The following is a 15,602-nucleotide window of genomic DNA, read 5'->3' on the forward strand; positions in this document are numbered from 1 at the left end:
AAAAAATTTTAAAAAAGGATTTGATAAGTTGTTTGAAAAAAGAAAGAAGAGGATTAAAAAAAAAAAAAGAAAGAAAAAAGGGAGAGAATGTGATCAGGCAGGGGAGTAGAAAAAAAACCATACACTAGAGATTTAGAGTATATTTTGATCTGTTAGAAGAAACTATCTCAAGATTTTAAAGAGAGAACAACTTATATATATATGCCAAAAATATGGGTAACTACTATGAAGGGATAGAATATGACTTTAAAAATGAAAAATAAAAATGTTTTTTTTTTAAAAAGGGATTGATAAGATGTTGGTTGAAAAAGGGAAAAAGAAAAATTCAAAAAAAAAGAAAAAAGGAAAAAAGAAAAAAAGACAGTTAAAAAAAATAATTAACTTTGAAAGACTAAAGAATCATGGTAAAAAAGCCATGAATTCCATGTGCAGTATTCCCCTAGCGCTGGAGTTCTGCCGTTCTCATTGATCAGTAAACTTGGTCTTGGCTGGCTGTTCTTGCTGATCTTCTGGGGGAGGGGCCTGTTGCCGTGGTTCCCAAATGTCTTTGCCGGAGGCAAAATTGCCCCGCCCTTGCCGGTCCGGGCTGAGTAATCTGCTCGGGTTTGCTCTCCGGAGCTTTTGTTCCCTGCAAGCTTTCCGTACAGCTTTGGAGGCGGAGAGTGAAAATGGCGGCCTCCCAGTCTCCGCCCCGGCGGAGCCGAGAACTCGGGGTCCCGCTCCTCAGCGAGCCCCCAGAGAAAAGCAGTCAGTCACTCCCGTCTCCCCGGTCTCCGGCCGCACTCCGTGCTCACCCGGCCTGTGACCGCGCCTTTCTATCTGGCACCCGACCCCGGGTGGAGTCTCCAAACCCAGCAGATCCCCGCGGTGCGCTCCCGCACCTCTCCTCCCGGGGGAAGAAGGTGAGTCTCCCCGGATCTGCCGCTTGTTGGGTCCCTGCTGGAGGAGCAGTGGCCCGACTGTGCCGCGGATCACGGTTTATGACAACCCCGAGCTGAGAGCCCGCGCCTGGGCTCCGTCTCTGCAGCCGGCTTCCCTGCTCCGATACCTGGGAGCTCTGCCGCACTCAGGCACCCCCGGTCTTTCTGTGACCCCGAGGGTCCTGAGACCACACTGTCCCGAGGGTTCCACCCCCCACTTCGCCACCAGAGTGACGTCCCTCAGCGGAGCAGACTCTAAAAGTCCCGATTTTGTGCTCCGCGGCTCTATCACTTGCCAGAAGCGGCCGACGGAGGCCCCTCCCCCGCCGTCTATCCTCCCGAATATCGCCTCGGATTCACTTCTCCGCACGTCCTACCTTCCAGAAAGTGGTCGCTTTTCTGTTCAGAGAGTTGTTGCTATTCTTTTCTTCGATCTCCTGTTGAGTTTGTAGGTGTTCAGAATGGTTTGAGCAAAAGGAATTCTAAGAGGGAAGTTCATATCAATATAGGCCTACCTCAAGAAAGAAGAAACATACCAATTTATTTTTACACCTAAAGGAACTAGAAAAAGAAGTACAGACAAAGCCCAAAGGAAGGAAATTAAAAAAATGAGAGTGGAAAAAAATGAAATAGAAACTAAAAAGAAAATAGAAAAGATCATCAAAACTAAGAGCTGGTTCTTTGAAAAGATAAAATTGACAAACCTTTAGCTAGACTCACCAAGAAAAAAAGAGGATTCAAATAAATAAAAAATGAAAGTTACAATTGATGCCAAAGACGTGTAAAGAATCATGAAAGTACAATTATCAGCCAAGAAATTGAAAAGATAGTCTGTGCTCACGGAAAAATTAATATTGTTAAATATCCGTACTACCTAAAACAATCTACAGATTCAATGCAATCCCTATTAAAATTCTAGTGAAAATTTTGTATAACACTGGAACAAATAATTCTAAAATTTATATGGAACAACAAAGGATCTCTAATAGCCAAAACAATATTGAGAAAGAACAAAGCTGGAGGTATCATACTCTGTGATTTGAAACCATACTACAAAGCCATACTAATAAAAACAGTATGGTATTGCATAAAAACATACACATAGATTAATGGAACAGAATAGAGAGCACAGAAATAAACCCATGCATATATAGTCAATTAGGTTATGACGAAAGATTCAAGGATAAACATTGGGAAAAGGACAGCCTCTTGGGTAAATGGTGCTGGGAAAACTGGACAGCTGTATGCAAAAGAATGAAACTGGACTGCTGTCTTACACCATACACAAAAATTAACTTAGAATGGATTGCAGACTTGAATGTAAGACCCAAAACCATGAAATACCTAGAAGGAAACATTCGGCAGTAAGTTCCTTGACATTGGTCTTAGTGATGTTTCTTGGATCTGACTCCAAAGGCAAGCGAACAAAAGCAAAAATAAACAAATGGGACTACATCAAACTAAAAATTCTGCACAGCAAAGGAAACCATCAACACAATGTAAAGACAATGTACTGAATGGGAGAAGATATTTGCAAATCATATATCCAATACGGGGTTAATATACAAAATATATAAAGAACTCATAACTCAATAGCGAGAAAAAGAAAACCTGATTGAAAAATGAGCGAGGATCTGAATAGACATTTTTCCAAAGAAGACATACAGATGGCTAACAGGCATGTGAAAAGATACTCAACATCACTAACCATTAGGTAAATGCAAATAAAAAACACAGTGAGATATCATCTTATACCTGTCAGCATGGCTATTATCAAGAAGAAAAGAAATAAAGGTTGGCTAGGATGTAGAGAAAAGAGAATAAAGTGTTTCCTCATGCACTGTTGGGAATATGAATTGGTACAGCCGCTATGGAAAACAGTATGGAGGTTCCTTAAAAAATTAAAAATAGAGCTACATATGATCCAGCAATTCTACTACTGGGTATCTATCCAAAGAAAATGAAAACAATAATTCAAAAAGAATATTCATTGTAGCATTTACTATAACCAGCCTATCAAAGCAACCTGTGTCCAGTGACAGATGAATGGATAAAAAGGTTGTGGTATATTATTCAGACATAAAAAAATGAAATCTTGGGGCACCTGCGTGGCTCAGTCAGTTAAGTGTCTGCCTTTGTCTCAGATCATGATCCCAGGATCCTGGGATTGAGCCCCACATTGGGCTACCTGCTCAGTGGGGAGTCTGCTTCTCCCTCTGCCCCTCCCCCTGCCCATACTCTCTCTAATAAATAAATGAGATCTTTAAAAGAATGTAAAAAAATGAAATCTTTCTATTTGCAACAACATGGATGGACCTTCAGGGGATTATGCTAAGTGAATTAAGTCAAAGACAAATGCCACATGAATTCCCTTATATGTGGAATCTAAGACAAACAAAACAAACCAAAACCCAGAATCATTGATACAGAGAACAGATTGGTGGTTTCCAGAGTGTAAGGGAGGTCGAAAGGGCAAAATGAGTGAAGGGTAGTAAAAATTGCAAACTTCCAATTATAAAATAAATACATCATGGGGACATAATGTACAGCATATGGAATATAGTCAATAATACCATATTAACTTTGTAAGGTGATAGGTGATAACTAGACTTATTATGGTGACAATTTTATAATGTATACAAATATTAAATCACTATTTGTACACCTGAAACTAATATAATATGGTATACCAATTGTACCTCAATAAATTTAAAAAATTTTCATACATACAATGGAATATTCTTTATTTTATTTATTTGAGAGAAAGAGAGAGGGAAAGCACGAGCGGGGGAGGGGCAGAGGGAGAAGCAGGCTCCCCACTGAGCAGGGAGCCAATGCCGGGCTCTATTCCAGGACCCCAGGATCATGACCTGAGCCGAAGGCAGACACTTAACTGACTGAGCCACCCAGGCACTCCACCACTTCTTTATACATTCATCTTTCAATTGACATCTGGGCTTTTCCCATAGTTTGGCTATTGCGGACATTGCTGCTATAAATATTGGGGTGCATATGCCCCTTTGAATCACTATTTTTGTATCCTTTGGATAAATACCTAGTAGTGCAATTGCTGGGTCAAAGAATAATTCTGTTTTTAACGTTAGAGGAACCTCCATATTATTTTCCAGAGTGGCTGCACCAGTTTGCATTCCCACCAACAGTTTATGTGCATCTTTTCATGTACTTGTCATCTGTACACATTTGCAGTCAAGTATTTTATCAGATCTTCTGTCCATCTTTTTAAGTTGGATTTTTTATTAATGAATTTTGGGAGTTCTTTATATATTTTAGAAACAAGTCCTTTATAATATGTCAATTTGCATATGTTTTCTCCCAGTTTATAGTGTGACTTTTTTATTCTCTTAAGGGTATCTTTCAAAGAGAAGTTTTTAATTTTGGTGTTCCAATTTATTAGTTTGGTTTTTATGAATCATGCTTTTGGTATTTCATTTAAGAAATCTTTGCCTGAGGTCATAAAGATTTTCTCCTATGTTTTTTTCTTTTTCTAGAGAGTTTATAGTCATAGAGCTTGTTTGCTTTTCCCAGTATGAAGAGCCTTCATTGTTTGTGACAGGAAGTAGAAGGGTACACGACAGCCCAGCTCCATGGACTGGACAAAGACCTACTCTGTCATTGCCCTTGAAAAAACTGTTAGGTTTTACATTTAAAGTTTTTTTTTTCCTTTTTCTTTTTTTTTTTTTTTAGCTTCAGAGGTAGAGTTTAGTGATTCATCAGGTGCATATAACACCCACTGCTCATTTCATCAAGTGCCCTCCTTAATGCCCATCACCCAATTACCCCATTCCTCCATCCATCTTCCCTCCAGTAACCTCGTTTGTTTCCTATAGTTACGAGTCTCTTATGGTTTGTCTCCCTCTGATTTCATCTGATTTTATCCTTCCCTCTCTTCCCCTATGATCCTCTGTCCTGTTTCTTAACTCCTCCTAGAGCTACCCTATGACCGAGCAATTCACTACTAGGTATTTACCCAAAGGATACAAATGTAGTGATTCGAAGGGGTACCTGCATCCCAATGTTTATAGCAGCAATGTCCACAATAGCCAAAATATGGAAAGAGCCCAGATGTCCTTCAACAGATGAATGGATAAAGAAGATGTGGTATATATATACACAATGGAATATTACTCAGCCATCAAAAAATGAAATCTTACATTTGCAATCACGTGGGTGGAACTAGAGGGTATTATGCAAAGTGAAATAAGTCAATCAGAGAAAGAAAAGCATATGATTTCCTTTTATTTTTGTATATAAGGTTTTGAATGGATTAAAGTTCTTTTAAAAAATATATGGATATCCTTTTACATCAACATGGATGGGACTGGAGGAGATTATGCTAAGTGAAATAAGTCAAGCAGAGAAAGTCAATTATCATATGGTTTCACTTCTTTGTGGAACATAAGGAATAGTTTGGAGGACATTAGGAGAAGGAAGGGAAAAATGATGGGGGGGGGAAATTGGAGGGAGAGATGAACCATGAGAGGCTATGGACTCTGAGAAACAAACAGGGCTTTAGAGGGGAGAGGGGAGGGGGGATTGGTTAGCCTGGTGATGGGTATTAAGGAGGGCATGCACTGGGTGTTACACAAAAACAATGGATCATGGATCACCACATCAAAAACTAATGATGTATTGTATGGTGACTAACATAACATAATAAAATTTAAAAAAAAAATATATATATGGATATCCAATTGTTCCATTCTACCCTTTCTCCACTAAATTGCCTTTGCATCTTTGTTGGAAATTAGCATCATATATATGTTGGTCTAATTCTGGACTCTATTCTGTACCATTGATATACTGTCTGTCTTTACACCAATACCAGACTTTCTTGATTATTGTAGGTTATAATAACTCTTGAAATCAAGTAGTTTTAGTCTTCCAACTTAGTTCTTTTTCTCTTTGGGTATTCTAGGTTCTTTGCATTTCCATGTGAATTTTAAAATCATTTGGTTAATTCCTATTTAAAAAAGTCTTTGGGGATTTTTATTGGATTGCATTTAATCTATAGACCGATTTGGTAAGACTTGACATTTTAATAAGCTAGAGACTTCCAACCCGTAGATACAGTAAATCACTCCATTTATCTAGGTCTTCCTTAGTTTCTCTCAGCACTGTTTTATAGTTTTTAGTATACCTATATTTCACATTTTTTGTTAGATTTATCCCTAAGGATTTCATAATTTTTGATGCTATTGTAAACGGCAATTTTTAATTTCAATTTTAACTGTTCATTATTAGTATATAAAAATACAATTGATTATTGTATATTGATTTTGTATCCTTCAACCTTGTAAACTTATTAGTTCTAGCTTTTTTGTAGATTCCAATTGATTTTTATACAGATAATAATGCTGTCTGCAGGTAAAGATAGTTTTTCCTTACAATCTTTATGCCTTTTATTTCTTTTCTTGCCTTATTTTATTGGCTAGGATCTCCAGTAGGATGTTGAATAGAAGTGGACACTGTTGTTGTATTCAGCTTTTTACCATTCGGTATGATTTTATCTGTAGGTTTTTTTTTTTTAATTTTTTTATTGTTATGTTAATCACCATACATTACATCATTAGTTTTAGATGCAGTGTTCCATGATCCATTGTTTGTGCATAACACCCAGTGCTTCATGCAGAACATGGCCTCTTTAATACCCATCACCAGGCTAACCTATCGTCCCACCCCCCTCCCCTTTAGAACCCTCAGTTTGTTTTTCAGAGTCCATCGTCTCTTATGGTTTGTCTCCCCCTCCGATTTCCCCCCCTTCATTCTTCCCCTCCTGCTATCTTCTTTTTTTTTTTTTCTTAACATACATTGCATTATTTGTTTCAGAGATACAGGTCTGTGATTCATCAGTCTTACACAATTCACAGCGCTCACCATAGCACATACCCTCCCCAATGTCTATTAGTTCTCCACAAAAGGTTTCTTTAGTATCTTCCATGCTTTTTTCAAGTCCAGCTAGTATCTTTATAATTGTCATTCTGAACTCTAATTCCGACATCTTACTAATGTCCATATTGATTAGGTCCCTGGCAGTTGGTACTGCCTCTTGATGTTTTTTTTGAGGTGATTTTTTCCATCTTGTCATTTTGTCCAGAGAAGAATAGATGAATGAGAGAGCAAAATGCTAACACGGTAACAATGACCCCAGAAAAACATACACTAAACAAATCAGAAGAGACCTGAAACCAGGGGAAAAGAAAGGGAAAGAAAGAAAAAAGAAAAAAAAAAGAAAAAGAAAAAGATAAACAAAAAAAAGAATATGATCAAATATGATCAGGCTGGTGAATAGATCAGTGCCCCATACTAGATTTTGGGCGTATTTTGGTCTGTTAGAAGAAACTGCCTCCCAAAAGTTTAAAGAAAGAATAACTTATATATGTATAAAAATAAGGGTAAATACAATGAGGGGATGGAATATGACTGTAAAGATGAAAATTATAAAAGATTTTATAAAAGGAATTGATAAGAACTTGGTTGAAAAAAGAAAGAAATTAAAAAAAAGGGGGAGAGTTGTGATCAGGCAGGAGACTAGAGCAAAGCCATACACTAGAGATTCAGAGTATATTTTGGTCTGTTAGAAGCAACTGTAACCCAAAATTTTAAAGAGAGAACAACTTATATATATACCAAAAATAAGGTTATCTACTATGAAGGGATGGAATATGACTCTAAAATTGAAAAATAAAAAAGATTTTTTAAAAAAGGGATTGATAAGATGTTGGTTGAAAAAGGGAAAAAGAAAAATTAAAAAAAAATAGAAAAAGAAAAAAAAGAAAATTAAAAAAATTTTAATTTTAAAGACTAAAGGATCATGGGGAAAAAAGCCATGAATTCTATGCGCTGTATTCCCCTAGCGTTGGAGTTTTGCTGTTCTCATTGATAGGTAAACTTGGTCTCGGCTGGCTGTTCTTGCTCATCTTCTGGGGGAGGGGCCTGTTGCAGTGATTCTCAAATATCTGCTGGAGGCGAAATTGCCCCGCCCTTGCTGGGGGCCAGGCTAAGTAATCTGCTTGGGTTTGCTCTCGGTAGCTTTTGTTCCCTGCAAGCTTTCTGTACAGATTTAGAGGACGAGAGTGAAAGTGGCAGCCTCCCAATCTCCGCCCCGGAGGAGCTGATAACTTGGGGCCCCACTCCTCAGTGTGCCCCTAGAGAAAAGCAGTCAATCACCTTGTCTCCCTGGTCTCCGGCCTCACTCCGTGCTCACCCGCCCGGCCTGTGACTGAGTGTTTCTAGCTCTGGCACCCGACCCCATTTGGAGTCTCCAAACCCAGCAGATTCCTGTGGTGCGCTCCTACGCCACTCCTCCTGGGGGAGGAAGGGGAGTCTCCCTGGATCTGCCGCTTGTTGGGTCCCTGTTGGAAGAGCAGTGGCAACTGTGCTGCAGATCATGGTTTATGGCAACCCCAAGCTGAGAGCCCACTCCTCAGCTCCGTCTTTGCAGCTGGCTTCCCTGCTCCAATACCTGGGAGCTCTGCCACACTCAGGCATCCCTGGTCTTTCTGTGACCCTGAGGGTCCTGAGACCACACTGTCCCAGCGAGGGTTCCACCCCCACTTAGCCACTGGAGCGACGTCTGTCAGCAGAGCAGACTTCTTAAAAGTTCTGATTTTGTGCTCCGCTGCTCTATCACTTGCCCTAGTGGCTTATGGAGGTTCCCTCCCCCCACGGTCTATCTTCCCATATATCGCCTCGTATTCACTTCTCCATACATCCTACCTTCCAGAAAGTGGTCGCTTTTCTGTTCAGAGAGTTGCTGCTATTGTTTTCTTTGATCTCCTGTTGAGTTCGTAGGTGTTCTGAATTGTTTGATACCTATCTAGCTGAATTCCTGGGACCAGATGAAATTTAGGTCTCCTACTCCTCTGCCATCTTGCTCCTCCTCCACACCTGTTTTTTTTGTGTTGTTGATTTTAGCCATTCTGATACGTTTGACGTGATATCTCATTGTGGTTCTGATTTGCATTTCCCTGATGATGAGTGATGTTGAGCATCTTTTCATGTGTCTCTTGACCATCTGTATGTCTTCTTTGGAAAAATGTCTATTCATGTCTTCTATTTTTTAATTGGATTATTCATTTTTGGGTGTTGAGTTTATAAGTTCTTTATATATTTTGGATTCTAACGCTTCTTTGGATGTATCATTTGCAAACATCCTCTCCCATTCCATAGGTTGCCTTTTAGTTTTGTAGATTGTTTCTTTTGCTGTGCAGAAGCCTTTTATTTTGATGAAGTCCCAATACTTTACTTTTGCTTTTATTTCCTTTGCTGCCGAGCCATACCTAGTAAGAAGTTGCTACAGCTGATGTCAAAGAAGTTACTGCCTGTGTTCTCCTCTAAGATTTTTATGGTTTCAGGTCTCGCATTTATCACATAAATTTTGAATTTATTTTTGGGTATGGTATAAGACAGTGGTTTAGTTTTCCCAATATCATTTGTTGAAGGGACTCTTTTTCCCACTGGATATGCTTTCCTGTTTTGTTGAAGATTAATTGACCATATGGTTGTGGGTTCATTTCTGAGTTTTCTATTCTGTTTTATTGAATTTTTGTTTCAGTACCATATTATCTTCATCACTACAGGTTTGTAATATAATTTGAAGTCCAGAATTGTTTGCTTCAGCTTTGCCTTTCTTTTTCAAGGTTGCTTTGGCCATTTGGGGTCCTTTTGGTTTCGTACAAATTTTAGGATTGTTTTAGCTCTGTGAAAAATGCTGTTGGAATTTTCATAGGGATTGCATTAAATGTGTGGATTGCTTTGGGTACTATAGAAATTTTAACAATATCTGTTCTTCCAATCCATGATGAATGGAGAAAGAAGATGTGGGGTGTGTGTGTGTGTGTGTGTGTGTGTGTAGTATATGTATCTATATATGTATTGTGTATATATATGTGTGTATATATACATACACACACAGTGGGATATTACTCAGCCATAAAAATGAATGAAATCTGCTATTTGCAATGACATGGATAGAGTTACAGAGTATTATGCTAAGCAAAATAAGTCAGTCGGAGAAAGACAGATACCATAGGATTTCACTTATGTGTGGAATTTAAGAAACAAAACAAGTGAGCAAAGGGGAAAAAAGAGAGTGAGGCAAACAAAGAAACAGACTTTTAACTACAAAGAACAAACTGATGGTTACCAAAACGGAGGTGGGTGGGGGATGGGTTAAATAGGTGATGGGGATTAAGGAGTCCACTTTTTGTGATGAGCACCAGGTGTTTTATAGAAGTATTGAATTACTATATTGTACACCTGAAACTAATATAACAGTATATTATAATGAACCATATGTTCACTAACTGGAATTTAAATAAAAACTTCAAAAAACCATTATTCCATTCTCATCTCTAAGGATGAAAAATAATGGATGTTTTTAGTATAGTTTACATTTACAGAATAATTGAGCAAATAGTACAGAAGTTCAATATATACACTCCACTCCCCTCATTCCAGCTTCCCCCATTATTAACAAATTGCATTAGTGTGATGCATTTGTTATAATTAATGGACCATTTTTTGTTACAATTAAGGAACCAATATTGGTACATTATTATTAACTAGTCCACAGTTCACATTAAGGTTCACTCCTTGTTTTGTACAGTTCTATGGGTTTTGACAAATGAATAATGATATGTATCCATCACTTTACACTTTCATACAGAATAGTTTAATTACCCTAAGAATATCCTGTGCTTCATCTATTTATTCTACCCTCACTCCCCTCACATCCTAACAACTGATTTTTTTTTTTTTTACTATCTCTGTAGCTTTGCCTTTTCTAAAATGTCATGTAGTTGGAATCATACAATATGTAGATTTTTCACTTACCAATATGCTTTAAAGTTCCTGTGTGTCTTTTCATGGCTTGATAACACATTTCCTCTCATTACTGGATAATATTCCATTGTGTGGATATATTAGAATTTGTTTATTCATTCACGTATTGAAAGACATCTTGGTTGTTTCCAGTTTGGAGAATTACTAATAAAGCTGCCATAAGCATTCATGGGTAGGTTTTTGTGTGGATATAAGTTTCCAACCCAAATGGATAAATACCTAGGAGTGTGGCTAGTGTATGATAAAACTATGTTAGCTTTAAGAAATTACCAAACTGTTTTTCAAAGTGGTCCCACTATTTTGCATTTCCATAAGGAGTTTTAGTGTTGCTCTGCAGGCTTTCCAGCATCTAGTTTTATCACGATTTTGGATTTTAGTCATTCTAATAGGTAAGTGGTATAATCTCATTGTCGTTTTAATTTGTATTTCCCTAATGATACATGATGACCAACTTGTCACATTTCTAGTGAATATGTGTGTATTCATCTGTGTATCTTCTATGGTATTAAACTCAATTTGCTAAGAAAATTTTAAGAACATTTACCTCTGTTTTCATAATGAATATCAGTCTATAGTTTCATTATAACATGTTTGATTTGGATGTCAGATTAATATTGGTCTGATAGAATGACTTGGGAAGTAGTTCCCCCTTTTTAATTTTCTGGAAGAGTTTGTGTATAATTGGCATTATTTTTTCCTTAAATGTGTGGTCGGATTTTGGCATTATTTCTTCCTTAAATGTTAGGTAGGATTCACCAATGAAGTCACGTGGGTGTCCAGTTTTCTTTATGGGAATGTTTTTAACTATACATTCAACTTCTTTTGTAGATGTAAGGCTATTCAGATTATTTCTTTTGGAGTGATTTTTGACAGTTTGTTTCTTTTATGGAATTATGTCATAGATTTTATCCTTGAGGCTTTTTGACTTTGCTATCTAGGTATTCTGTGTTTATACTGGCCATTTAAAAACTATGCAGCCAGTTTCTTAGAATTTTCTAAGGTTTGATCTGGAAAACAAGAATTACAGTATAGTAAAGCATAAACCAGTATGGTTAAGATGTCCCTAAGAAAATGTAGAAGTAACTTTACTTGATTGCCACATGGCCACATATTATAATACAAGTGAAAAAACTGAATGTTAGAATTGATGTTAGAATTTCCTTAAATATAAAAAAATTTCACAACTCCACTTTGCAGATTACAATGTGAACTTTTAATAAGATTACTAAAAATTTAAGTATTTTGCTTTTGTACAGATAACCAAAAGCATTAATATTTAAGTTAAGGATATTACTGATAATTTTTTTTTTTTTTACTGATAAAGTATTTTTGTTTATATAACTAAACTTCTTTTCTTTCTTATGTTTCCTGGGAGAATCCTTCAACACCTCTGGGCTTCGATTTATCCACTTGTAAAAAAGAGGCAATTAGACTAGACATTTGCTAAGATTTCTTCTAGATTTAAAAATGTTATTATTCCAATACTCAGAATTTACTGAGAAAAAATATTTGCAAAGTTAACTATGAAGTGCTTAATTCTAAAGTATTTTAATCTACTCATATCAATTTGAACATAAGTATACACAGATGACTAATAAATGATTTGTAGATATTGTAAAATGAACTTTTCCCAAGTTTATTTACTTGTAAGCTGCCAATCTAAAGTAATATTGTTTTGGGAAGAGAGAAAATGGAGTCACAAATAAAATCTTTACACTTCATGTTCCAAAGGAAGATAAATGTCTCTTGTTTAAGCTACCTATTCAAAATCCAAGTCAGAGTGACACTCACTTTAGTGTCAGTGCTTTTGTTATTAATCTTCCTAATGAGAAAGGTAAAAATGATTGTTTTTGAAAAGACACTTTGGCAGCATTGCAGCAGCTATTAAAGTAGAGGACTTAAATTGTGAGAATTTAAGTTCTTCATGGATCCTGGAAATTAAGCTTGTTTTTGTGAAGAACTTGATCAGAAACAAAACAGTTTCACTGAATGTTATGTTGTCTGGGCACTCTTCAAGAGCACATGGACACAATTTATTCTCTAACAGGAGCCATGCTCTGGTTCAGATATAAAACTTTCACAGAAAAACTCTGCAGGGTATGTGTAAAAGGAAACATTTAAAAATTGTATTATAATTACAACAGACTATAAAGATACAGATTTAGTCATTGTTTATCCTTTGCTCATTCTTGGAAGATTTTAAAAACTAAAATTTGTAATGAGAAGGTTCTGAAAATCTTGAGTGTGGCTTACCATCCAATCCAAGACAAAAATTATACATTTTAAATAAAGGCAAGTTCAGGCCAATTTGGTGTTTTAGAAGAAGCATTGTCTGCAGTGGAAGCTTCTGGTAGTGCCCTGCAACGCATCCCCCAGTCCCACCTTGGCTGTTAGCCACAGCTGTAGTAGACTTGTACTCAATCTCAGACTCACCTTTTGGTGATAGCAACCCATCTCCAATGAATGTTCCATTTCTCCACTTTCTGACACAGTGTCCTTTCCAAGGCCATGGAGCCACCAAGGTGCACAGGCAACTATATCCCAGAAATGTAGAGGAGTAATGCCCTCAACCAATGGGTCCAGGGCTAGTGGACAGATGATCCAGTCTCTAGTCCTTCTGGTGGACAATTCTGGGAAGCACCTGTTCATTTCTTTTTGTTTTGTTTATACTTTGTTTTATAACACAAAACTATTTTTAATATAAAATAATACATTTTGATTGTAGAAAGTGTTTGAGAATAGATTTTCCAAAACATCCTTCTCAGACAAAAAAACTTCATCAAAGATATAGAAAATCTGAATTAAGTTTTTTTTTATGCACCTGTTCATTTCTAAGGAGGTGCTGGTCTTGGAATCAAGTCCCAAGCACCCACAGTAGAAATCTTGATAATATATCCTTGTATTGTATTTTCTTCCCTGTCTCATTCTTCCTGCTCTCACTCCTGCCTCCTCCAGGAGGCAAAAAAACTTCTTGTGCCTGAGTGTTTGTCTTGAGATCTGTTTTTAGGAGGAATACAACATAGGACTTTGGTATGATAGTGGAAAGCAGATACTTAGGATGGGCTTCTAGAACTTGGACCCCTATCCTATTTTAAGAATAAACAGGATGATGGTAATCTCTGGTGTGCATCACAATTCATAAGAATCTCACCTGTGGTGGACTGGGACAAGAAGCCATAAGTTATCCAGGAGCTCTGTCACCAGAATGATTTGTGGGCAAAGGATTGTGGAATTGACTAGCATTTGTTAATTGTCTTGGAAACCTTGAAAAAAGGAAGTGAAAGACTCAGATCCACCAACTATCATCTTAGGGCACTCTGAAAGCCAAAGGCCACTTCTGTAGTATTTAAAGAGACCATTATCTCCTCAGCTGTAGGACAGCTGTGGTGAAAATCAGGCCCAGAGTTTAAGGGTGGCAGACCTGCAAAGGAGAGGATATGTGCAGTCTCTACAATTCTGCTTTGCTACAGTCACAGCCCTGATATTGAAGGAGAGGGACTGAGATATGAGATGAAAAAATTTGGGTGGATGCACTTGAGCAGCTTGAATATCATGCCAGCTAAAGCAGTATTTTCTCCTTTACTAGAGGAAAGCAGCCTTGCCTTACCTGGAGACCATGCAGTGTTCACTTGAAGTGGATGCCTTCCATGTAAAATAACCCCTGCCACCTCAGTATTTATCTTCCCCTATTGCCTTGAGAATAATGTCAAGTTTCAGCTGAGAGAGAAAATACAGTCCTTGATCTGGGAAGAAAGAGCCTATTTACTGAAAGAATTTTAGGAACTGGCTAACAAGCACTGGCAGAGATTTGGAGAACATGTGTGGGAATAGATCTTGAGTCTGTTGGACCAGACTGGGCAGAATATAAGGCTGGATAGAGGAGAGTTTATTGACATGAGAGCACACTCTTATGACTCAAGATTTAACATCCTGGCAATGTAGCTGGTGCTAATAGGCTGTTGGGATGACTTCATGAAATTTGGTCATGATGGCCTACATAAAGTGACATGGAGATGCTGAAATCACCTTGTCAAAGTACTGAGGAAGAGGTCAGGGGCTGAGAGGTGGGAATGTTAGAATGGATTTATTTCTTGTGTTGAGAGAGCCAACCAACTATTTTCCCAGGAAGGATCCAGAGAACTCTCTTTACTAAGGAAATAAAGAATGTAACTAATGAGGCTGGCACCAACATCTCTGAGAAAAGTCAGTGGTAGCTACATTCTATAGGCCAGAATTCACAGGAGGGGATATGATACCATAGAATTGTGCTCTCTAGTATTGATTGAGATGGTAGGATTCCATAATGGCAGGAGGCAGATAGTGATATTCAATCATCAGTGGCAAAGTGGCACCAAGTTGAAGTGGCAATCAAGATTCCCTGGTAAGCAGGGATCTTTGTTGGTAATTAATATACCATGGTGTACCTCATGCTCAAGGTAGAAGGTAGCAGACTAGAGTGTAGCTTTAATTGTAACACCCCAAAAAAGCATGAGCTGGTGAGAAGGCTGATGTCAGCTGCTATAAAGGAGAAGTGTTTTCCTATAATTATTATCTCATCATGTCCAACCATCGAAAAGGAGGCCAAATCCCTTTGAAAAATGCCACCTTGGGACACCTGGGTGCAGTTGGTTGGGCAGCCAACTTGATTTCGGCTCAGGTCACAATCTTGGGGTTGTGGGATCAAGCCCTGTGTCAGGCTCTGTGCTCAGTGCACAGTCTGCTTGTCCCTCTCCTTCTGCTCCTTGCCATGCTCCCTCTCATAAATAAATAAAATCTTAAAGAGGAAAATGCCACCTTTCCACTACAAGTGTATATAAA

This window comes from Phoca vitulina, unplaced genomic scaffold (assembly GCF_004348235.1).
Source record: "Phoca vitulina isolate PV1807 unplaced genomic scaffold, GSC_HSeal_1.0 scaffold19, whole genome shotgun sequence".
Classification (NCBI taxonomy): domain Eukaryota; kingdom Metazoa; phylum Chordata; class Mammalia; order Carnivora; family Phocidae; genus Phoca; species Phoca vitulina.